At 45.5% G+C, this 26,451-nt stretch overlaps 1 protein-coding gene and 1 long non-coding RNA gene across 2 annotated transcripts in view; one reads left to right on the top strand and one right to left on the bottom strand.

The window, feature by feature from the left end:
• MCMDC2 (minichromosome maintenance domain containing 2) overlaps positions 1 to 26,451 on the bottom strand; it is a 1,221,288-nt gene that overhangs the window by 1,093,028 nt on the left and 101,809 nt on the right. The window lies entirely within an intron of this gene.
• Positions 2,577 to 6,525, top strand: LOC138273889 (uncharacterized). Its single transcript, XR_011200298.1, has 2 exons — positions 2,577 to 2,702; positions 6,115 to 6,525. It is a non-coding gene; the product is annotated as an uncharacterized lncRNA (long non-coding RNA).

The raw sequence follows: 26,451 nt of genomic DNA, 5'->3' as shown, positions 1-26,451 counted from the left end.
GTTGCAGGAATCTGATTTCCTGGGATCTGGGGAGCCCTAAATACTGAATTTAGGGGTGTGTTTAGGTCTGGGGGGGGCAGTAGCCAATGGCTACTGTCCTTGAGGGTGGCTACAACCTCTTTGCGCCTCCTGCCTGTGGGGAGGGGGGCACATCCCTAATCCTATTGGGGGAATCCTCTAAACTCAAGATGGAGGATTTCTCAAGGCAGGGGTCACCTCAGCTCAGGACACCTTAGGGGCTGTCCTGACTGATGGGTGACTCCACCTTGTTTTTCTCATTATCTCCTCCTGCCTTGCTGCCAAAAGTGGGGGCAGTGGCCGGAGGGGCGGGCATCTTCACTAGCTGGGATGCCCTGGGGCGCTAAAACAAAAGGGGTGAGCCTTTGAGACTCACCGTAAGGTGTTACAGTTCCTGCAGGGGGAGGTGAGAAGCACCTCCACCCAGTACAGGCTTTGTTCCTGGCCACAGAGTGACAAAGGCACTCTCCCCATGTGGCCAGCAAAATGTCTGGTGTGTGGCAGGCTGGCAGGAACTGGTCAGCCTGAACTAGAAGTCAGGGATGTTTTCAGGGGGCATCTCTAAGATGCCCTCTGGGTATATTTTACAATAAATTGCACACTAGCATATGTGACTGGTAGCACCAAATTTGTTCTATGAAATAATGCCAGGATTACTTGTATGTGTCATTTCACCTTTACCCCTTAAATTACTCAATCGGATCACCTCTCTGTCTATATCGACCCAGGTAGTATCACTCTGACCCACTGATCCATTCTCGGGTCCTAGCATTTTTCAATGTGGTTGCAATGCATCATGTATCTACTACCAGGGATGTATTGAGGAATCAGTTTCCTACCTTTCTCTTTCTAGGGCACAGAATCAGACCTATTAGGCAGTTCGTAGTATCATAGGTTCCTGCCTGCCAAGTGTATTTTCCAGTGTTGGTGTTGCTGCCATACAATATTTTATTACAACTGTACAAGTCCAAACCACGTGGTAAAACCCTTCAACCTCCATACTGCACCTGGCACAGTTAGAGGACTTATGATTACATTTAATCTAATTTCATAGCTCTGATATCTACGCAAAACAAAAAGTTAAATAGCTGTAGCTTAAATCTTACTTTTCTCGAGACTCGTATGATCAGGTGATCTCCGGTGGTCTCCCAGGAGAATTCCTAGGCTAAGTCTTGAGTTACGTTTGCCTTAAATTAGTCCGGGCTCCTTCAAGAACCAACTGGAGTGAATTTTAAATCAGTGTGATAGCTCTCTTCCCACTACCTAACAACAATGTGCTGTGTAGCCGTGATTCTTTAGCACTCCATTTATGACTGACGGTTCCATTTACTGTTTAACATGCCGATCTGTAAACCATACTTTAGGAATTTGCCCTGGGTTCTTCATCAGCTTTCATCAGAAGAGCAAAGGATTCATTTCCCACGAGTCGTACAGGTCACCCTCTTTACTGATGCCATATTGCTCCCATTCAACACGTTTGTTATTTGATACTACATCAGCACTTTTATGGGGATGTTAGAAGAGAATGCTGCTCCATTATTACGCTTTTGTAAAATGAATCCCCAAGTTTATTTAATGGTTTAATGGCCAATGTGAATTAAGTGGGGTACATTTGCTTATTTGGCGGTAATAGGAGGGCCATCACTTAATGACTGTCCAGACCCTGCCATGCCCATTCTGTATGAGCCAGGTACGTGATTCTGCCGCCAAGAGGTAGAGTTCAAAAGCGAGGACTCTTAGACTGCCTTTTGGTGTTGGCAACTTCAGCGTAAAGGTATGTGGTTTCCATCTCTGTTAGTTTTTGCATTGTTAATCTGCATTTTAAATAAGGGTAACACATGCATTGGCCCAACCAGCTTTTAATACTGACATCCATTAACATTCTTATAACATTGCAAAATTTATGCACTAGCAGCTCCATTACCAAATACCAGCGGTAACAGAGGGCAGTCTTGTCTTGCGCCCCAATGCAACTCAAAGGTTTCTGATATTTTCTTCCCAGTTTCCCCCTTGTTTTCAGGAGTATATAGAGTGGATCTGTCCAATTACCATTCTCTCGCATACGCTCCACTTTACATTGAACAAACATTTCCAATTAGCCTTATCAAATCCTTTCTCAAGGTCCACTGACAAGACCAACAGTTTACTAATGTTGAATCCAGCAGCAGCTCATCAACCGGGAGAAATGAGCATTGCCCCGCCACTTAGAAGCTGGCAGTGCCACACAGCCTGATCGCGCTGCAATGTTAGTTGCTCAAGAGAGTCCTCCTCTCGTAATGTGCTCTCAAAGGGTTGCTGTTAATTAAAATGTGTATGTCAGATTGGACAAAAGCTCGGGTGAGTTCAGTCTGACATGCACACACGGTGCCGTGGGTGCAGAGACAGCAGGTCTCTGGTCTTCCATGGACAGCTGGGTTGCCCTGCTCCAGCCAATCTGAACACTGCTCTCACACAATTAAATAAAAGTGTAATGCTCTGTATTTTAAAAAGAAGTGTTGGAATTGGCTGGCTGCGCTTGGTCGACGCCTGCAAACTCCCCCTAACTGAATGAGAGTGGCTGGCAGAACAGCATGTGGTTGTCAGAGCTCTGAGAAGGGGAGGAGAGACACAAGGAGCCATTTCGGAACAAATCTTCCTGCAATACATTTAATGGGACCGCACTCGCACGTCTCGGGAGCAAACAGGTACCCTATATAGTGAATACCTACCTTTCTAATTTTCCATTTAAAGCACTGGCTACGATTCTGAATTAAGTTTGCTCTCCTTCTGTGCCACTCCAAGAATAAATGGAATGCAAACTATTATCGCCTCTTCCTCCGTTGAAATATGTGAATTGAAGCATACAAATATTTCAATAACGCAGGGGGAGGCAATTATAGTTTTCATTCAGTTCATTCTTGGAGTGACACAAATGGAATATGCGGGCCTCACCACTTTTAAATGGCAACAGTCGCCCCTAGTTGACTCTAATATCTGTAGTGGGCGTCTAATACTGGGAGATGTGCTATGTCCTGGCACAAAACCATTTTGGTCTATGTGGCCGAACTCTAGTAGTGCCCTCAGGAGGCTATGATTTTGCTAAATATTTCATAACCAATGTTCAGTAGTGATAATGGTCTGTATGTCTTTTTGTCATCTCTTCTTTTTTCATTCTTAGGAAGTGGTAGTTTCACAACTTAATGTACTGTTTTATATAAAGCTAATTATTTTGGTTCGTATCTGCCTGCATAAGACTTATAAAATTCAGCTGGCAGACAACCCGATCCCAGTATCTTGCCCTAGGGCTACCAAGCATGAGAATTGTTGCTTGCCTCTCCTGCATTATTATCGGTTGCTCAACGTTTTCGCTTTGTTCGGGGTCAAGGGTGTCAATTGAGCATCATCCAGGTAGCTAAGGAACTCCCTCTCCTCTATTTCTTCATTTGACAAGATTGTATAATAATTTTGGATTATTTTAGGTATTTTGGTCTGAGTGCATTTCACTTGCACTTCTCCCACCTCGCCGCCAAAGCCTGGAACGCCCTCCCCCTCCACACCACACCCTTGTTGACCCACTTTTCGAATAAACATCTGCAGCAAGCACCCATATACCCACTTGGGTGACAAGCCGAGCTATACAAATAACATTCGATAGATTGATTGACTGTGTAATTGCCCAGGTCAGAAATGGGAGTACCGCTTCACTCAAGCCCAATGAACCGGGTCAAGTCTCCTTGCTTTAAAACCCAAATGTATGTCTAGTAGCCTTACATGTTTTATAGTCTTGCCATTTTGGATGGTGGGTCATTTATGCATTTAAAACATTTGAGATCCTAACCCCAGTTACAGATATAATAGAGATTGAATTGAAAATGTCCTTTTTAATTTTGCTATTTGGCAACACTGGTAAAGATTTAGGGTCAGATGTATCAAAGTTATTTTGCATTCGCAAACGGTGCGAATCGCAAAAATCGGCCGTTTGTGAATGCAAAAATAGAAAATACGATGTATGAAAGACAATCGCAGTGCGAAAATAAGGAATTTCTAAAATAGCGATTCCTTGCGACTGCGACATGATTTTGCATGTCGCAATCTGCGTATCGCAAATGTTGACATGATTTAGCGAATCGCTATTTGCGTTTTGCAAATTGCAAAGTAGAATTGCGAATTGCAGATAGCGATCTGCAAAATCATGACACTATTTGCGATACGCAGATTACGACATGCAAATTCCATTTCGCAATGCGATGAATAAAAAAAAAAATCACAAATAGCGAATATTCGCAGAGTGGCCTTTTGCACATGCAATTTACCACTAATAGAAATCAGGTGGTAACCAGGTGCAACCTATATAAAGAGGCCCAGAATGACTAAGCCTATTTTCCACAATGGCTGCACTCTACGTCATGGCGAGGAGGATGAGGATCCTGGCAGGTTTGAGGAGAGGAGGAGACAGGAGTGGGTTTTCAGAGTGCGCATAACCCTTTTAGGTCAGATAGAGGAGGAAATTTATGAGAAGCACAGTTTAAGCTCATCTATGATACTTGACCTGATAGCTGATCTACAAACCCTACTGCAGCGCACCACAGACAGGACCAATAGTATACCCACCATGTACAGGTATTATGCTCCCTGCACCTATTAGCCTCAGGGAGCTATCAAGGGGTCATAGCAGCAGCAGGAGGGGTCTCACAGACTGCCCTCTCACAATTTTTCAATGCATTCCTCAATGCATGCTGAGCAAAATTCAACAGCACATAAGATTCCCCAACATCCCACAGGAATTACTTCAGACAAAATATGATTTCTACCAGATGGCACAATTCCCACATGTCATAGGTGCCATTGATGGGACACATGTAGCAATCTGTCCACCATCAACCACCGAGTATGTTTATCAGAACCGTAAGAACCATCATTCCATGAACATACAAGTGATTAGCAATGCCTCCAACATCATAACCGATCTCGTGGCCAGATACCGAGGTAGCACACATGACTCCTACATCTTTTGCCACAGCGGAATTCACACAAGACTACTAGCTGGGGAGTTTGGCGAAGGATATCTACTGGGTAATGTAAAAGTTGACAATGTTGCATTGATGTAAATGTGACGTCAGCCTAGAGACGACCTGCAAAATTGTGGCTATATGTGCTATGTTGCACAACACTGCAACGACAAGGGGCATACCTGTGGAACCCACCAGACTCAGATGCTGATGGTGATCCTTTACCACCCCTTCACCCAGTAGACAGAAGCAGTGCAGCAGAGGGAAGGCAAAGACGTACTGACATAATGAGCAACCATTTCTGATGTAAGTAATGACAAAACCACTTCATTTTAATGTATTTCTTTAGTTAGCATCTTTATTACCTTGACGTCAAGTAACATATGTGTCAGTACGACATAGCTATGCACTATAGGCAAACATGTGCGGGTAACAGTGTCACACTATCAGCATCATAGTAGAACTGTAGTGCTACATGTTAAGGTAGTCCCATGTAGCCCTCTACATTACTTCCTGAGTCCACACACTCCAACTGAGTGTTCAGTGGTCTCGCTGGCACCTCTTGTAGCTGGTTCCAAGACAGTACTGTGTCTGGTACTGCGACATCTAGGATCCATCACAGGGGCTGTAAGACTGCTGAGGCTAGAGAGCTACTCACTATCCCCACCACCGAGTTCGCTATTTGTAGCACTGCGTGCTGTCTGCATTGCATCCAGAACATTGGTTATTTGCACCAATCCATGTGCAACGTCCCGACTGCAATGTGCCATCTCCACCTGTATGCCCACAGCACATCGTGAAATCAAGGTGGTCTAGCAAGCCGATTAACCGTTCTGCAGAACCCACCAAACCTTCCCATAAATTGGTGATGGTGCCTACGGTGGCTGACACACTCCTGCTGAATCTCAGTGCAGAATTCCCTAATGACGTTTGTCAACTCCTTTGTGTTTTCGGCTGCTGTTTGCTGTCCCTCATTCAGAGACTCCAACTGCTTGTGCATAGATCCCATGTTTTCATTGAATGCATCCAACTGCTTGTGCAGTACTCCCACATTGTCATTATGAGACACAAACTGCCTGTGCATTAACCTCATGTGTTTGCATTGCAGGTGCTGCACTTTCAGCATGGAAGCTTCAAGGCCACCAAAAATTGATGGGCCCTCTCCTTCATTTTTGCACGGTCTGCCTGCATTGTGGCGCCTCCTGCGGGGAGTTGACTGATGCTGGGGCAGGGAATGCTGTATTCCTGTGGATCTAGCCTCTGGGGGTGGTGTGGGTACTTCATCTGGCATTTCATCTGAGTCCAGGTTATACTCTCGGAGAAGTAACACCCTTGCTCTAGTTGGTGCAATACTGGCGGACTCACTGGTATTTGAGTCGGACTGTGGCTGTGTTTCGCCATCCCCCACATTTCCATATTCTGCTGCATCAGGACCCGGAACATCTACAACGACAATGTGCAGCATGTCATTTATGACTATTTCACTGAATGTTGCACAATAATAATGACTGTGCACTGACATCGTATCACTGTGAGTTGTTTGTGTTGTTCCTCTGTGTGGCTGTACACTAACTTGCTATATATATGGGATTAACACTTTAGGGGTGTGGACTACCACTCCCATAAGGCATTGTTGCGTTGTATGTAAGATTTGGCATAAACTACTTTTCACAATGCAGTTATTTTCTAAGGGGCATTTGTACATGCACATATGGGGATACACATCATTACTGCTATTAGCTTTGCTTGTGCTGGGTGTCCCTGAGGTGTGAAAGTCAGTGACACAACTGACAGCTTCAGGAAGCAGTGTGAAATCCACCATGTCTTCCAATGGTGTAGATGGTGTCTGGGTGGGTGGGTGTTCCTCCTCCGGTGCTTCTTGCCTCCTTTAGCCTGCTGGCCACCCTCTACTTGGCACGGGAACACAAGTCATACCATCGCTTGCGTATCTCCTCAACAGAGTACTGCGCAACACCCACTGCACGTATTTTTGTCTGGATTTCTGTCCACAGTTTCCTCTTCTCACTTTCAGGTACCTGGAGTGAGTTCTTTCCAAAAGGTTTGTTGTGGTTCCTGACCACCTCCTCAGTGAGTACCTCCAATTCCTGCTCACTGAATTTGAGTTTGCGCTTCCTGTCTCCTTTCTCCTTCGTATTCACATCATTGGCCATGTTGCTGTTTGGTCCTGGTTGGATCAAACAACTGCCTCCTTGGTGCTAGGCTCTCTGCCGCCTGCTCCTGTGGGTGTGGCTTCTGGAAAAAGCATAGGCTGACTAACTTCTTGGTTGTGATGTCATCAGCCTGTTCCGGTTTGTCGTTTTGGCAATTTGCGATTTTCAAATACTGAATCGCTAATTTTTTTGCGATTCGGTATTTGCAACTTGCATTTGCTAATTTTAAGAAATCGCTATTACCGACTCGCAGTTTTGATACATCCCATTTTGCATTTCTAAAATAGTGATTTCTTAAAATTCGCTATTTACGAAATGCAAACCCGGAGCTTGATACATCTGGCTCTTAGATTACCACTTACTACATTAACCGGTAGGATCTTGACCCATATACAGGGCCACTGGAATTAGGCTGCAAAGGAGGACCAAATTACGGGCAGGGTTGCTATGCGTCAAGAAAAGGCCTAATGAGGCACATTTTGAAGGAGTATTACTTCAGTTTTTTTCATATTTACACATAAAACCTGTATGTGCAAAAGCCTCACGTTAATGTCAGTTTAACACCTAAATACAACAATCAGCAACTGAAAGGAGACGTGCCTCTGGGTGAGTAGAGGCCTGCTGCTATATGACAAAACGTGCGGTGCCTTTTTTAACTGAAATTTTCTTGCATACGGTAACAAGGAGTACAAGTACAGTTTCAAGAGAGCCAGCAGCTCTGTACAGGATATCAAGGCAATATTCCAACCAATTTTAGTACTCGTCTTTCACACAACTGGGAAAGGGGAAGAAAAGAAGGAAATGGAAAGCCACTCAGTAAAGGTGAGCTTATCAAACAAGCTGCGAAGGTGCCTCCATCACATATACCAAGAAACATGTCAGCAAGTTCAATCAGATTGACTGTGTTAGGCCCTTAGGGAGTCTGAGTTACAGATGAAGGTGCTCCCAGCCGAGCAGTGGTTGCCTGGTCTGGATTAATTCCACCTCCCTCCACGGTGTCCCGCACATGCAGATACAGTCGGAGCGGGACCATACAGGCATCAGCTCCCAATAAGCCATAAGTTGTTCTTCACAACAGGTTGCATTGCGGAGCCCCCCAATCTTGCGCGGTGTCTGAGGTTGTCCCCAATGCATTGCCAACCTGCGCTTCACAAGCACTAGAAGCATTGCCGTCAATTTTCACATTTCTAAGGGGACATTCTTCAAATATCCCAGTAGCGCAACTCACGGCGATCACCTAACCGCATGTCCAGTAATGTTGTCTATCACATCACATACCTCAAGCATAAAACACTGATCCTCTGGGCAATCCCACGCCATGTGGAGAAAAACGGTGCAGGCAATCGCGCAACCCCATTTGAAATAACCTTTCTGCAGTGTGGTACAATCTGTGCAAATTCTCAAAGTGTACCAGTCGCAGCCTATAGTTAGGCACCAGTCACAACCTGTAGTTAGGCAATTGGGCCCTAAATTGTAAGCAGCAGTATTTCCACTGATCCTCAGTGAGAGGGGCACAAAGGTCCACCTCCCTTGCACAGCGCGCACCGGGGACACACACTGAGCAGTTCTCTGTACTTCCGCATACAATTTTGTTACTAGCCTGTGCTAGGAAAGTGATGTGAGGAGCGCCTCAAGCACCTCATGTGGGAGGGGCTGCCAGGAAGGAGATATGAAGCTTTCCAAAGGCTGCTCACAGTTGACAATATGTGTACATGTCCAATAGTGTCATACTGGAGCGAAGTAGGGCTGTTTTGATGCGATAAAGGAAATCTCTGGGTAGATAGCGCCCATGGTCGTCAACTGCAAGGATCTCAGTCTAGTGCAGGTGCCTGCATCAAGTGTAATGGGGAGGGAGGGTTACCTATAATCGGTACTGATGGAGCAAAAATTGAAGTTTACCTGCTTGAGACACCAAAGTTTGTTTCATGCCCATACCGTACAAGCCACAGTGTCCAGTTACGCCTGTGGGCATCTAGGGCCAGATAAAATGCCATCTGCTGGGGGTACAGCGAGACATGATCGTGCTCCAGGTGTGCACCATGAATTGTGTGGGGAAGAGCATGCAGTACGCAAACTGCATCTGAGCGCTCAGATCATATAGATCGATTACGGAGGCTCCCAGCCTCCCATACTCAAATGGGAGCATTATTACCTCCCACGTTTTACAAGACTGTCTACCTGCCAATGCAAGTGTCAGCATATGCGAATGGAGCTGTCTGAAAAAGTGCAGTGGGAGTGGTACATTAAGAAAAAAATAAAGGAATTTAGGGAAGACCGCCATTTTAGCGCTGGCCAGCTCCCAGTCAGTGACAGCAGGAGTTTCATCCAGCTATCCATGCATTTTTCCAACCATGCCACTAAGCACCCGTAGTTGGCTACCTAAAAGTCATCGAGGGTTCTGCTGAGCCACACCCGCAGGTATCCTAATGGCTCTCTCGTCCAGCACAGCGGAAAGTCAGAGGCAAATTCTTCAGTCACATCTGTCACGGGGAACAAAGTTGACTTGGTCCAGTTGATTGTGATACATGAAATCACCCCGAATCTGGTAAATTCTCGTAGTACTGGGTCCAATTATCCCCCAGATGTCTCACATATAGGGTGGTGTCATCAGCATACATGGACACCAGGATTCGGCAAGCTGTAAGCGTCAAGAACTGATATGAGTGGTGCTGTCAGAGATGCACCACAAGGGGCTCCATAGAAATAGCGAACAATATAGGGGACAATGGACACCCTTGTCGCATGCCCCTCAGCAACAGGAAGGGAGAAGTGACTACTCCTTTCAAACACAAGCGGGCAAAAGGCAGGGTATACAGAAGACAAATGAGTCTAACAAACTTGGGGCTCAGACCAAGATGAGAAAGCAGCGCAAACAAATTATGCCATTCTAGGGAATCGAATGCTTTTTAGGAGCCCAGAAATACAGCCGCCGCATGGAGAGCAGGATCAATGGTTTGTACAAGACCGAAGAAGGTGTGCAGATTTTGCACCATAGAAATTCTGGGTGCAAAGCCTGACTGGTCAGGGCACGTGATGATAGGCAGGAGTGGCAGCAGACACGCAGTGATCAGTTTTGCAAGGATTTTATTATCCACATTAGTCATAAATAGAGGGTGGTAAGACTTGCACCGGCGGGGTTCTTGTCCAGTTTGAGTATCGTTATAAGTGCTTTGCGCAAGGAGGGAGGGAGAGCACCTGTAGCAAGGGACTCCTCACACAGCGCAATTAGGTATGAGGTGAGGAGGTCTGCATACTCTTTGTAGAAAGCAACAGTGAAGCTGTCCAACCCAGGGGTCTTGTCTCCTGGCAGCGACTGAATGACCTGAACAATCTTCTCCTCAGTAAACAGTTCATATAAGACCCGCTGGTGGCCAACGTTGAGCCACAGCAGTTGATTTAAAATAAGTAGTGAGGTCTGGCGGCAGTGCAGTTTGCACAGTTGTATCAAATTTAGAGAAAAAGGCAGTCATTTCCCTCTGTGCAGCCGTGGGCCCTACATGCTTGCACTGCTGGTCAACCACCAGTTCGACTATGTAATCACTAGCTCATGGTTTACGCAGCACATTCACCAAGGTCTTACCAGCCCTTTCCCCTCCCCATATCACCTAGCAGTGGCTTCCCTGCCTAGATAGTGAGTCTACCTCTGGGCCGCTTCTTCATACTCTCACAGTCTGCCTCTGATGGCTGCTAATGGGGATGGGATATCATTTGTAAAATCTTGGCGCTTCAGAGCGTGAATTTTGCTCTCAAGAAGTGCAAGCTTTCCTCGCAGTGCTCACAGCACCCCCGCCTGCTTTGCAACGCAAATTCCTTGTATTTCTACTTTGAAGGCCACCTACAATGTAGATTGCTATGACACAGACTTCATTGTGATTACAATAGTCTTCTATGGCAGATCTGACATCCTCCTGGAAAGCCTGATCTCTTAAGGGATGAGCTGTGAGGCACTTAGTAAAAGTGCGTGTGGCAGAATCCAGAGGGTGCATTTCTAACATTATCGGAGCACGATCGGACAGTGTCTGTCTGGGGTGCTTGACCTTCAAGGTCCATGAGGCTATGTCACCTCTGAAGAAGCCAGGGTCATCCACGTTCAGTCCATACACAGAGAGCAGTCGGAACAGATGTCTCAACAATGTGCCAAACATTAGTACGCACAGGCCTTGCTGGTCGCACAGTACATGGCAAGTGTGCCATGATAAGCCACTGCATATTAGGGCATAGTTAGAGTAATGGGAAATATTACGCTCTCCAACCCATCCTGCGGTAAGGCATGTTCTAGTGCCCTCAGTAAGATGCAACTCCAGTAGCATGCAAATATAAATCTTGTGTCACTGGAGGTAAGCCAGCACGTCATTACGTACATCGATCATTAAGGCCAGGTATGGTCCAAGTCACATACTTGATCTGTGGCAACAAATCTAGAGAGTGTATAAGTGTTTGTTTGCAGCACGCGTAGGCAACATCAGTAAGAGGAACCTACCACATAGCGTTGAGTGGACAGAGTGGGAGAGACAAACTCTGAGCCACCAGAAGAATACAAACCTTTCTAACATCCATCAGCCCATCCACTGCTCACTTTGGCCCCCCCAGTCAGGCCAAATTTTACCAATTCCACATTACATAGTCTACTGGTAAACATCAAATAAGTAAACAACCAGGGAATGATCGCTTGTGGGCAAACCAGAGATCCAACTCTGTCCCAGCCAGGGAACTGCTGGGCAAACAGAGGTATATCAGTTGAGTGACCATGGCCCACCAGGCTGGACCATGGAACATCCACTAGGAGCCATTGATGCTAAGAGCCTAGCGTGATTACAGTGTCCCAGTGTAAATCACTGGGACAGGGTCTCCTTTGCAGTTTCACAAGCAGTCATCTAACATAATTCCCAAAGCAATCGGACAGCACTCGGGCTGTCTCCAAATCGTTATCACTAGGATGCGAAGTAATGTGTCTTCCCCTGATAGTAGATGCAGAGCTTGGCGAGATAAATGAGGGAATATGTGGTGTCAATTTTCTGCCAAGATCGCTTAACTGACAGAAGTCTCTCCTGGCCGTGATAGCAAAATTTGGGAATATGGATATCTTGTTGCCCTGATAATGGAGCGCTCACAGATCTCTCGCCAGCAGGATCATGTTGCGATCTCTGTACTTTAACAGTCTAGCAATTTTCTTACAACGGATGACCTCCAAGACATTTTCCATATGGAGCAACTTCTCACTGACTGACTGGTGTCGATCTTCAACCTCCGAGGTTGGGCGCACAAGATGATTCAGTCGTTCATCATACTTGTCGACTTTGTCTTTCAAACGATCAAATGTCTGTCTGTCTGTCTTCAGGTCAATTTTGGTATTGATCGCAGTGAGGCTGTGTTTAAGGTCTAAGAACACAGTACGCATGTCTGGTTCCAAGGAGGATCCCTGGCCATCCCTCTGACTCGGTTGTGGGTCATCAGAAGAAAATTAGTTACTTACCTGTAACTGTAGTTCTCCAGTATTGGAATCTTTCATAGATTCACATGCTTGAATCATTCCCAGTCGTCGAGATGGGAGCCCCCGGTACAAATTACACAAGTAGTGTTGAAATATATTAACAAAAGGGCCCTAGGCCTCTTCAATTTAACAGTCTATCAGAGTCATTTTGGGAAAAGGACCAAACTTGAGCATCCACCAATCAGACAACACCACCCTCTAGAATCCTCCTGAGAGAAGCTCCAGAACCTCTGATTTTCCAGGCACAAGTGTGTTAAAGAGAGGAAAACAGAGAGAGAGAGAGAGAGAGAGAGAGGAAGGTGAAAGTGAGCTTCTCCGGGGAGGTGGGTGGGTCACATGTGAATCTATGAAAGATTCAAATGCTGGAGAAGTACAGTTACAGGTAAGTAGCTAATTGTCTTACTCCAGTATTGGAACTTTCATAGATTCACATGCTTGAATCAGAGTAGTGAGCAGTACTTATGCACATTGCACCAAATATATATAAATAAATATATCAAGGAATACTTCAAACAAAATACCGTATGTCAATACTATCTTTACTTGTCTTCACTTTTCTCCCTTTTTTTGTTTTTTTGTTGAAAAGTTCCAATTCTCTATCCGAACATAAGAAATATAAACAATGTGCATACCTGTTCTAGGATGGAGGGATGAAAGAGATGGCTCACCTTCACCTGAAGAGGTTCCTGAGGAATGATTGACCCACTACTATCTCTTCTTGAGATAGTGATTCCAAGCAATAGTGCCTTGTAAATGTATGACAGCTCTTCCATGTTGCTGCACTGCAAATGTCTTGCAGGGAAACCCCCGCGAACAGTGCTGCTGACGAAGAAACTGCCCTCGTAGAATGAGTGTGTACTGATGAATGCAGAGGTTTACCAGCTGCTTGATGGCAGAATCGAATGGCTGAGGCGATCCATCTGGATATACTCTGCTTGGAGAGTGGTTGACCTCGTCTAGGTGCACTGTATGCTACGAACAACTGATTAGAGTGTCAAAAGGACTTTAGTTCTGTCCAAGTAGAATTGAACACATCTCTTAACGTCTAAGGAGTGTAATGCTCTTTCCGCAGGAGTAGAAGGATGTGGAAAGAAGGTTTTGAAAACCAAGGGCTCGTTGATGTGGAAGTCCGAAGGGACCTTTCGGGATGAAATGCAGATTAGTACGCAGCAGTAGCCTGTCTTGTTTAATCTGTAAGAACGGATCTTGTATAGATAGGGCCTGCACCTCACTGACACGTCTGGCTGATGTGAGAGCCACCAATAAAGCAACCTTCCAAGAAAGGAATTTCAGAGAAGCACGATGAATCGGTTCAAACGTATGCTTCATCAACTGTGCTAAAACAATATTCAGGTTCCACGAGGGAGGAGGTGGTCTGAATGGAGGAAAAACCCTGATAAGTCCTTTCAAAAACCGTTTGATTAAATGAGAGTAATACAGCAAGGGTGAAGCGTCTGGGCATCTGTATGATGCTATTGCCGCCAGATGTACTTTAATGGAGGAATGTGCCAGACGTGCTTGCGCTAATTTCAATAAATACGGCAATATTTGTTCCGCGGTGAAGATAGCGGGTCAATCTGCCGCTGATGACACCAGAGACAAAATCGTTTCCATTTGCAAGAGTAAGCCTTATTAGTGCTATCCGCTCTAGCTCTGGACAAAATGTCCCTACACTCCTGTGGGATATTCAGATGTGCAAACTCCCTTTGCCCAGGAGCAATGCTGACAATCGCATTGACTGAGAATCCGGGTGCGATACTTGTCCTTTGTTCATTGTTAGCAATTGTGGAAACTGTTTCAGCGGAATGTGGGGCTTGATTGATAGAAGAAGAAGCTCTGCAAACCAGTGTTGACGAGGCCAGTACAGAGCTATCAATATCAGGGTGCACGGCTCTGCCTTCATCTTCATGAGGACTCTTGGGATCAATGGAATTGGAGGAAAGGCGTAAGCACAGATGTCTGACCAGACTACAGAAAACGCATTCCCCCAAGATCCCTTTTGGTGATGCCAGCTTGCGAAGTACTGGCATTTGGCGTTCCCCTTGTTGGCAAACAGGTCTATTGTTGGCGTTCCCCACTGGGAAAAGATGTAGTCCACTATCGACTGGTCCAGCTCCCACTCGTGGCAGCTCAATCTTTGTCTGCTGAGCGAGTCCGCTATCTTGTTCTCTATCCCCGGCAAATGCACAGCTGTGAGTGTGATGCCTTGCTGCGAGGCCCAATTCCAAATTCTTTGGGCTTCTTTGGAGAGGGTGCGAGATCTTGTGCCTCCTTGTTTGTTGAGGTAATGCATCATAGTGGTGTTGTCTGTTCTTATTACTATGTGTGATGTGTGACCACCATGTCAGGGCTTTGGCTATTGCTGGGGTTATGTCTATTCGATCTTCTAAGCTTCCCGAAACCTGGAGCCATTGATGGTTTAGTTGCTCCTGTAACGGACGCATTTTTAGTCTGCAGAGAGGAACCAGATGTATGCATGATGACATCATGCCCAACAGGGATTTGAACAGGCGGACAGAAACACAGCTTCTTCTCTGTACTTACTTTGTTAGTGTCAGTAACTTTTGTTGCCTGTCTACTGTGGGACACGCCATGGTGGATTGCGTGTCCAGGTTTGCCCCTAAAAAGGTGATACTGCGTGCTGGCAGAGGTTTGGACTTCTCCCAGTTGATGGTGAGGCCTAAACTGTTTAGCAAGGAAACACACCTTCTTGTTGATCTGCGCACTCCTGCGTAGGTGCTTGCTTTTATCAGCCAATCGTCTAGATATGGAAAAATTTGGTGTTTCCTCCTTCCGAGGAAGGCTGCGATTGGCGCTAGGCATTTGGTGAATATCCTGGGAGCTGATTTTAGGCCAAAGGGAGGGACACAAAATTGAAAATGGCTTCCGGCTACAGTGAATCTCAGGTATTGTCTGTGGGCAGGGTGGATGGGAATGTGGAAATATGCGTCTTTTAGGTCTAGTGTAGACATGAAATCTCCCTGGTTCAGACGCAGGAGGACATCTTGCAGGCTGATCATGCGGAACTATTGCTTTTTTAAATAGATGTTTAGTTCCCGTAAGTCGAGGATCGGCCTCCAATCTTTCCACTTTTTGCGTATGAGGAAGAACCTGGAATAAAACCCTCTTCCTCGCTGTGACCGAGGTACCTTCTCTATGGCTCATTTGAGGAGCATCTTGTTGATCTCCATCTTGAGTTGTTCTGGGTACCTTGAAGGAGTCCTGCAGGGAGGATTGGAGGGAGGCATTTGGGTAAATTCTAGAGTGTGGCCCTGTTTCAGTAATTGGAGGACCCACTTGTCTGATGTGATGACTTGCCATTGTTTGAGGAAGAGGGATATCCTTCCGCCTAGAACAAGAAGAGGAGAGTTGGGTGTAGCTGGCGCCTCGGATGTATCAGGCTCTACGAGCAGGGCGAGGTGAGCGTCGCCTATTGTCAGATCTACCATAAGCTGCTTGTGGCGGCTGCCGTTGTGGGTAATATTGACAGAACTGTTGAGAAGAGGAAGGATAGGTGGAATATCTAGACTGCCAATTTCCTCCTCTATATGAAAGTTGGCCTCGTCCTCCAGCTCGAAAGGAAGGCTTTTGAAATTGGAGAGTCCCTAATGATCTTGCCGTATCAGTGTCAGACTTGATAGATTGTAAGGCCTCGTCAATATGTTTGCCAAATAATGCCTGGCCATTGAAAGGTAAGTCTAAAATCTTATTCTGTACCTCAGGCCGGAATGATGGAGCCTTTAGCCAACCTTGTCTCCTAAGAACAGCTGCCCCTGCGAGCTGTTGAAATGGAGTCGTGGCTATGTCCATTGCACAATCTATGAGTTCCGCTGACGTGCGCTGACCTTCTTGCAACGTCTTCTTTGCCTCTGATTTTCCGTCCTCAGGCAACTGGTTAATATGTCAGGCGATGTCTGCCCAAAGCTGTCTGTCAAACCTGGCTAACAACGCTAGTGAGTTAGCAGCTCTTATCACTAGGCTAGCCATCGAGGAAAACCTCTTTCCAATGTTGTCTAGTCATCTACCCTCTTTGCCTGGGGTGCAGAAATCCGAGCAGACGGATTCTTGGACTTCCTCTGTGCCGCCTGAGCCACCACTGAGTCGGGATGAGGTAACCAGTTAGACATGCCGGTGCATCGTCCAGTGCCTTGTATTTCTTATCCAAACGAGGCAGCACTACTGTGACAGTAGCAGAACTGTGCATCATTTTTAGGCCTTCTTCCCATAACTAACTGACCAGCGGAACAGAGCGCACAGATTTGTGAAACAGCTCTGTAAAATCATAAAGAAAACAGTCTGTTTGTTTTGATGGCATTGGCAAAGCGAAACGCTTAGCTGCTCTTTCTAGGAGATTGTGAAATCCTCCGATGTCGTCTGGTGGGGACTCCACCTTTGATTGGGAAGGAGAAGGAGGAGCAGGGATGATGTATTCATCCCACTCGGAATGAGTGTCCAGGAGCTCCCCTTCTTCGTGATCACCTTCTGACATGTCAGTGTCCTGAGGTAGAGGTATCCGGAGTAGCCACATTTGTGAGAGGTAAAGAAACCAGTCTCTGACGTGGAGTGGTAACCCCAGAGACGGGCGATGGAGGAGGTTGCTCCCCTTGAGGAGGAAAACGCCTGCTGTAATCAGCCAGCATTGCTCTGAGGTCAGACAATGAGGATGGAATGTATGCCCCTTCCTGATAATGTTGGTCTACTCCATAAAATTGAGGGTCATAAGATTCATCGAATTCATCTTCCTCCTGATATTTGACGTTTAATTGTGATGGACTATGGGTTGCTCCAAATGGCCCCTCGTCGTACGAGTCTTCATCTCCCTCTAACAAATGTACTAGAATGAGGGAGATCACCTTACTAGGTGAGGTGTGCTTTGGGGTCAGTTTCCCATGTGTTTTATGATGTTTTTCCCTCGTCAACGATATCGTCGACGATGCATACAGTCTTCGTCGACGGTGGTTTCGTTGATGACGAAAGCATGGAGATTTTGATGGATGACAGCCTTACCGACGAGTCTATCGTCGACGATGGTAAAGCCAATACCGTCCTAAGCCCCGTTGACGATGATGAGGTGTAGACGTTCGTCAACGATGAGGTCGTCGATGCTGCTCTCGTCGACAGTGGAGTACTCGTCGTCGACGCTGTCGTCGTCAGAACAGTCGTCGACGGTGGAAGGGTGGCAGTCGTCGTTGGCGGTGAAAAAGCACTCACTGATGGTCTCGTCGACGATGAGTCCGTCGTCGACGGTGTCTTTTTTGTAGAAGTAGAGGAAGGTCTCTTGAAAGGCACAGATGGAGGTACAGAGGATGACTTCTTATGCCTCTCAGAACTTCTGGCATGACCTCTCTCCCCTTTTCTGGAAGATTTTTGAGGTGAAGTAGATGAGTTGTGGCCCTTGTAAGACCCTGAGACAGTCTTTTTGTGGGTTTTTCTTGATTGTTGGGAGGGAGATCTTGTGTCTGATCTCGCCTTCTTTGATGACTTTTTAGATATTGAAGAGTCATCACTATCAGAGTCAGAGACTGGATTCTCTCTGTATTTAAGTTTTTGCAGCCAAATCAATAATCTGCCTTTTCTATCCTTAAGAGTCTTAGAGGAAAAGGTACGACAAACCTTACAGTATATGGCGGAGTGGTCTGGATAGAGGCAGTATATAAAATCCTGATGAAGGCCTTCAGAATGTAGTCTCTTCTTACCACACGTTTTGCAATTTCTGAATAAACCCTTCTTCTCTTTATCAGACATGTTGATTTGTTTTTCCAATCAGTTCAGATAAGTTTTTCTCAGAGAAAAATATGTTGAAGCTAGTCCAAAAGGTGTGAATAAAGAGCAGAGCTCTGAGGAGACTCCCTAGCCCGACGTGCAGTAGAAAATCTGAGGTGCTGGAGCTTCTCAGGAAGATTCTAGAGGGTGGTGTTGTCTGATTGGTGGATGCTCAAGTTTGGTCCTTTTCCCAAAATGGATAGACTGTTAAATTGAAGAGGCCTAGGGCCCTTTTGTTAATATATTTCAACACTACTTGTGTAATTTGTACCGGGGGCTCCCATCTCGACGACGGGGAATGATTCAAGCATGTGAGTCTACAAAAGTTCCAATACTGGAGTAAGGTAAATCAGCTGCTCTCGTCTCCCTGCATTGTTCGAATGAGAGTTTGAACTGCTGTCTCAGACAGAGATAGTCGTGATTCAGGGATCAACCGGGGTCAGTGGGCTGCTGTGAAGATGATCTATAGCACTCTCAGGGTCCCGCCTCTCCCCCAGTGTGGAGCAAATGGGGGAGCATGTGCAGACCGAGCTGCGCGGCTATCAGTTCAGCTGGCAGAATCTCAAGTCGACTAAGTATACAGGAGCGGTCAAGCCAGGGTCCTTGTAGGAGGATTCAAGACCATCGGGGTTGGGCCACACCTCACCCATGACTCCCTTCTGCGCCAGCCATGCCAAAAGCCTGCTTGCCTCGACCAATTCCTGCACTCGCAGGCCCACAAAAATGACTCCTCTAGGGCCGGCCTGCCTAGTTAGTGATTCCCCGCCGCAGGGGCATCACCACCAGGTGCAGAGGCCTGATCTCCTCCCCCCACCACAGCTCACTCGTTTGCCACGAGTCTCCAGCGGCTCACAGCCGCCTGCCTGCACGCCAGGCCTGGCTTCACCCCATGGAGACCTCAGGTGGTGAGCAGGAAGCTGGATCACACACTCTCACTCGATTACTCCAAGGATGCTGACCATCAGGCACAGTACAGCCAATCCGCCTCACCACTTTCAATTCAGTGCACCGGCGCCAGAGGAGTGTGCTGGTGTTCCACACTCCTGGTAGGCCCGGTCCAGGGTGCAAGTTTTAGCTCCCTGAAGGAGGCCTCGTACTAGCTCCTCAAGAAAGAATTCAGAGTGTCCCAGCCTAAGTATGGTTAAAGGTTTTCAGGCGCCACTGCGACACCCTCGATCTCTCGGTAAAGGAAGGGTAAAAAACCGATAACAGAATCTGGCTGGCAGAGCATCATACAGAGGCAGCCATCTTGCAGTCGGGCTCTCTGATACTGTGTGTGGTGCCATTTGTAGTAACATTTGATCAGTTGGAGTTAGAAACAATTATTTTTGCTAAAATGTGCAGTTACGCAGACAAAGATGTAGTGGCAAGTGCAGCAAATCCTTGGTTACACGGAAAACACTGCAGTGCAGAATTGCATAATTCCAGTGGCTCTGCTTTTAGCTGCTAGGTTCACAACTCTTCACACCTGGAGACCTCCCCATCGATTTCGATGTTTAGCATAAACTATGATCAATACATGCCATGAAAAATTCTAACTGCTGTAATTTGAGATAAGATGGGTAGACTTGAAAAATACTGGCCCCATTTTGAGTGTACAATAATAATGCAGGGCGTCATCAAAGAGTTCCAGGTAACATGTAAACAGTGCTGCACACCTAGGCATGTGCCAGCCCACCTGAATGATTATGCTCCCTGATCGAACTTAATTTTTTGTTTAATTTTCCTTTTTTGAGGAGGTATTTGTCACTAGACCCTGAATTTCATTGACTTTGAGGCTGCTGAACGACTGATGTTGTACCATAGAGATCAAATGCCTTGTACAAACACACTGCAAAATGTTTTACCTCTGTACATCCGCAAAAACACTAACTTCAACTCTTATTTGTTTGTGCAGTACTGTAGTCCATATACACCCAACTTTTAAATTCACTTTTATGGACTTGCGGGATTTTTTTGTCAGTTCCATTTTATAGATTTGGATCTTTATATTTTCTGATGCAACACTAAGAATCCTCAGTTTGAACATGTAAGAGATTGGGTTGGTGGTAGAGTGGGGTGTGAGCCCTGGTAAACCACAACCACAGCACGTCACTATAAGACACAAATAAACCTCAAATTAACCTGTGCTCAAAACCTGGTAGATTGGCATGCACAGGGCAGTCACGCTTAACTTAGAGGGAATATATAAAGTATTTGTGCAACACTTTAAAGAGTAACACAGTGAAAACACAAATCAAAGGGAGCCCATAACAGAGTTAGAAAATAGAGTAGATTTGATAAATAAAAAAAAGACCAAACAAGAAAAATCCAATTAAGAGAACAGAAGATATTGAATAAGAGGTCTTAAGTAAAAAAAATTGTGCCAAGAAGCACAAAGCAGTATTGGGAATATCTGGACGTGTTGGACCGGGACAAAATTCAGGCCGACCATGATGGAACACGGGCTGGCTACTGGGATCAAGTTAGGCCCGCTGAACAAAGTACCTTAAATCCTGGTTGCAGAAAATTGGGTGGATCCACGTCAAAGATTTGTTGCGTAGCTGAGGCGATTTATCAGTGTCAAGATGCAACAAGGCTACTGTGTGCCGTCCTGCTACTTAGACGTTAAGGATCCTGTCAGCAGGGCTTGCAATGCAAAGGCCGGTGTCGAGGATGTGATGCTCAGTCAAGATGACGTGTCGATGAGTGGTGAAGCTGCAATGTTGAGGTTCAGCATCATTGTCAATGTTGCCGTCGACGAGAAATAGGCGGCTGTCCTCCAAGGAAGCGTAATGCAGCAGCGGTTCTGCAGGCGATGCAGTGAACCCAAGTACCAGAATGTGGGGCAATGCAAGACTTTTGCAATGGGCCCATTCCAAACAGCAGCAGCGATGCGTCGGTTCTGCTTGGTGATGTCCCGCTCAGCAGAGAGGATGCATTGGTTCCGGTGGCAAACACCTTAAGCTACTTCCAAGGGTTCAGGACTAGGGTGGTACTACTTGGCATAGTAGACTCACAGATAGGAGGGTCCAGGTGTAAGAGCAGGGTTGTTTGAAGTCTGCTATGTCCCTGAGACTTCAGATCAGGAGGCCGGTCAACTAGCCCTTGAAGTCACTCTGGGTTCAAGAGATGCAGGTCGAGGTCTTCTCATCCAGGCAAGGGGGCAGGAGGCAGCAGATCAGCACAGAAAAGCAAGAGTACAGCAGTGTGCAATCCTTCAGCAGGACAGCAGTCCGTCTTCCTGGCAGAGTATCCACAGGTCAAGACGTGTACTGAAGTGGTGGTGTCTGAGGTCTAGTTCTTATATCCAGTTGTGCGTTTGAAGTGGGGGAGACTTCAAAGGTATACCTTTGAAGTTCACAGATGTACTGCCCTCCCTATCCTGGTTCATGACTAGTTAACGGGGGTATGCAGCCCTTTGTGTGGGGATGGTACACAGCCTATTTAGGTGTAAGTGAGGTTGGGCACTTCTTCTCCCTCCCATTCTTCCTGGGATGGCCCACTAAATCACACCTAGGCTCCCACTGTGTATTCTATCTGGGGAATACAAAAAGCCTAACTAGCAACTGCACCCAGCCATGTGACCAGAGACAGGCTGCAGGCACCAAATGGCTATGACAAGAAAATGTCAACTTTCTGAAAGTTGCATTTTCAGAATTGCAGTTTAAAACCCAACTAAACCATAGGTTAGGATTTTACATTGTGATTCTAGACACACCAAACTTGAAGGAAACAAATTAGTTACTTACCTGTAACTGCAGTCCCCAGTATTGGTATCTTTCATGGATTCACATGCTTGAATCATTCCCCGTCGCCAAAGTGGGTGTACCATAATAAAGCAATGTACACCATTAGAATAGACCCTAATGGCAATGCACCATTGACTTTCTAGCCTATCAATTTCCTTTTTTTTTTAAACGACCAGACTACAAGCTTTAGCCAATCCCTCACAGTTTGAAGCACAAGTGTAACAAAAGAGGAGCAGTAAACAGTAATTAACAAGAGAATGATAACACAACCGACGGTGGGGGAAAAAGTATCCAATGCTCACCTTATTGGAACAGGTGTTGCAACCCTGCTTGTCCCACTGCTGCATTAGCATTGCCAGCTGCATCCAGGCAATAATGTCCGGTAAAGGTGTGCCTGCTGCACCATTTTGCTGCACGGCTGATGTGTTTGATGGGCACACCAGCAAACAGAGCTGTGGGCGTTGATACAGCTCGAGTGGAATGTGCTGTGATTTTACAATGGTCTTCCTGCTTGTCTGTGACAAACCTGGATGGTGTATGCAATCCATCTGGTGATGGTCTGTTTAGAAACTGGGAAACCCTTTCTTAGATCTCCATAGACTACAAATAATCAATACACTATGCGTATTTGATGAGTCCTGTGCAAACAGAATTTGAGACGTCTAAAGAATGTAATGACTTCTGTGCACCTGTTTGAGGATTTGGGAAGAATGTCCATAGTATGACAGGTTCATTCAAGTGGAAGTCAAAGGGGACCTTTGGTATAAGCATAGAACTGGTCCTAAGTCTTACACTGTCTAGCCTGAATTTAAGGAAAGGTTCCTTTATAGTGAATGCTTGCATGTTGCTCACTCTTTTGGTTGATGTGAGTGCTGCTAGAAGCGCTGTCATCCAAGTGAGATATTTGAATTCTGCTTTGTGAATGGGCTCAGGGAGATTTCATGAGCTGTCCTAGAACCACATTGAGGAGCCATGATGGAAGTCTACTCATGGGAGGAAATGTCCTCAATAGGCCCTTGAGAAGTTATTTGTAATTCTGCTAGACTATAAAGAAGATGCGTTACAAGATCGTCTAAATCTGTAAATAGTCATTTGATAAACTCTGATTGAGGAATGGGTTAATCTGGATCTTGCCAAATGGAGCAGATACAGAAGAATTTGCTCCGGTCGAGATGTGAAAGGGCTGTTAGTGAAACCATTTTAGTTGTGTTCTTTGGGCACATTATTTTAGCAAATAGGCAAGCTGCCTGTGCCTCTTTAGCCTAGTTACGTTTCATTATATTCAATTTTTATTCTTTTAGAAACAATCACATTTGTGGTGATGTTTTATTTTACTCTATCTTGCTGTCCTCTCGCCTAGGAATGCATTTACATTTCTTAGTACAAAATTCTTTCACTCTCTGCTTTATTCAAGGCTGCAACAAGATAGGGTTGCTGGCACAAAGTGGTACTTTGCATCTCTAACATTTCACAGAAATATACTTATCTTTACATGGGGACACTTTTCTCAGAACACTAGTTGTTTTATTATAAAACATCTCACTGCCCCCAAACGGGTAGAGGGAGGTTCCAGCCAGATGACTGGCACTGCATGCTGTTTGACTTCGCTGCAGCTGCTTGCTGAGACTGTCCAGGTTCCCTGGACTATATGGGGAAGGTATCTCAATAAAGGACAGGCTTCTTCATTACTGCCATGCTCAGGTATGGGGAATGATGTCTTCCCAGGGAGTCCTGAAGGGCGGATTAGGGCTTATCCTGTTGTGCTCTAACAGAATAATAGTGGTGTAGGTAGAAATCATATAGCTTCCATAGTGACAGTATGATGGAACTTTTCTTGTGTTTCATTGTTCTTGTCACCATTCTACTTGTAGTATGTTTTATCATTCTAATTATTGCAGTCCATGCTTTTTTTTAAAATCTAGAACGCAATTGATTCAATAAAACGTATTGAACCATTTTCTGCTATTTGTGTGTCAAATGTAACTGGGAGAAAAGGATAAGATTTTATCCACCAAGATGTCTTTGAGAGGTCACCAAACAAAATCAATTATGGAAATAGCCCGAACAGATTTTTTGGTGGGCTCTTTAAAATCATAAAGGAAACAATCCACTTGTTTAATGAGGACTGGAATTTGAAACCTTTTTGCAGCACGTTGTCATCCAGCGGGGAATCTGGGGGTGTTGGGGACAAATTTGGCATAATGTGCTTTTGTCTTAGTCCCCTCGCTGCCAGGCCTTTTCCCCTTCTGTGCCAATCCTTTTTTTTGGCTATTTGGGGCTGCAGCTACCCCTGCCAAATTTGCATCCTTTTTTCCAACATCCTAGGGATTCTAGAGGTACCCAGACTTTGTGGGTTCCCCTGAAGGAGACCAAGAAATTAGCCAAAATACAGCAACAATTTCGTTTTTTTTTTAAAAATGGGAAAAAAGGGCTGCAGAAGAAGGCTTGTGTTTTTTTCAATGAAAATGGCATCAATAAAGGGTTTGCAGTGGTAAACTCACCATCCTCACAGCTTTCAGGAACATGCATATTTGAATTAGAAAACCCAATTTTTCAACACAATTTGCACATTTTACTGGAACATACCCCAATTTTACTATTTTTTGTGTTTTCAGCCTCCTTCCAGTTAGTGACAGGAATGGGTAAGAAACCAATGCTGGATCCCAGAAAGCTAACCATTTCTGAAAAGTAGACAAAATTCTAAATTCAGCAAGGGGTCATTTGTGTAGATCCTACTAGTGTTTCCTACAGCAAATAACAGCTGAAATAAAAGAATATTGAGACAGAGGTGAAAAAAACAGCCCTTTTCTCCACGTTTTACTCTGTAACCTTTTCCAGATTTTTGAAAGCAATATACTGTTATGTCTGCTGGACTCTTCTGCTTGCGGGGATATATAGGGCTTGTAGGTTCGTCAAGAACCCTAGGTACCCAGAGCCAATAAATGAGCTGCACCTTGCAATGGGTTTTCATTCTATACGGGGTATACAGCAATTCATTTGCTGAAATATAAAAAGTGAAAAGTAGGTATCAAGAAAACCTTTGTATTTTCAAAATGGCCACAAGATAAGGTGTTGAGAAGCAGTGGTTATTTGCACATCTCTGAATTCCTGGGTACCCATACTAGCATGTGAATTACAGGGCATTTCTCAAATAGACATCTTTTTTAAACACTGTCTTACATTTGGAAGGAAAAAATGTAGAAAAAGACAAGGAGCAATAACACTTGTTTTACTATTCTGTGTTCCCCCAAGTCGCCTGATAAAAATGGTACCTCACTTGCGTGGGTAGGGCTAATGCTTGCGACAGGAAACACAAAATGGACCATCACATATTCACAAAGAAAATAGAGCTGTTTTTTGCAAAGTGCCTAGCTGCAGATTTTGGCCTCTAGCTCAGCCGGCACCTAGGGAAACCTACAAAACCTGCACATTTATGAAAACTAGACACCTAGGGGAATCCAGGATGGGCTGACTTGTGGGGCTCTGATCAGGTTCTGTTACCCAGAATCCTTTGCAAACCTCAAAATGTGGCCCAAAAAAACACTTTTTCTCACATTTCGATGACAGAAAGTTCTGGAATCTGAGAGGAGCCACGAATTTCCTTCCACCCAGCGTTCCCCCAAGTCTCCCGATAAAAATGATACCTCACTTGTAGGGGTAGGCCTAGTGCCCACGACTGGAAATGCCCCAAAACACAACATGGACACATCACATTTTGACAAAGAAAACAGAGCTGTTTTTTGCAAAGTGCCTAGCTGTGGATTTCGGCCTTTAGCTCAGTAGGCACCTAGGGAAACCTAGCAAACCTGCACAGTTTTGAAAACTAGACACCTAGGGGAATCCAAGATGGGGTGACTTGTGGGGCTCTGACCAGGTTCTGTTACCCAGAATCCTTTGCAAACCTCAAAATCTGGCCAAAAAAACACTTTTTCCTCTCATTTCGGTGACAGAAAGTTCTGGAATCTGAGAGGAGCCACAAATTTCCTTCCACCCAGCGTTCCCCCAAGTCTCCCTATAAACATGGTACCTCACTTGTGTGGGTAGGCCTAGCGCCCTCAACAGGAAATGCTCCAAACACAAAGAAAACAGAGCTGTTTTTTACACAGCGCCTAGCTGTGGATTTTGGCCTCTAGCTCAGCTGGCACCTGGGGAAACCTAGCAAACCTGTGTATTTGTGAAAACTAGCCACCTAAGGGAATCTAAGATGGGTGACTTGTGGGGCTTTGACCAGGTTCTGTTACCCAGAATCCTTTGCAAACCTCAAAATGTTGCCAAAAACACTTTTTCCT

The sequence above is a fragment of the Pleurodeles waltl genome, chromosome 2_2, assembly GCF_031143425.1.
Source record: "Pleurodeles waltl isolate 20211129_DDA chromosome 2_2, aPleWal1.hap1.20221129, whole genome shotgun sequence".
NCBI classification, from domain to species: Eukaryota; Metazoa; Chordata; class Amphibia; order Caudata; family Salamandridae; genus Pleurodeles; species Pleurodeles waltl.
The sequence above is the reverse complement of the archived record's forward strand: the minus strand, read 5'-3'. Positions and strand labels throughout refer to the sequence as shown.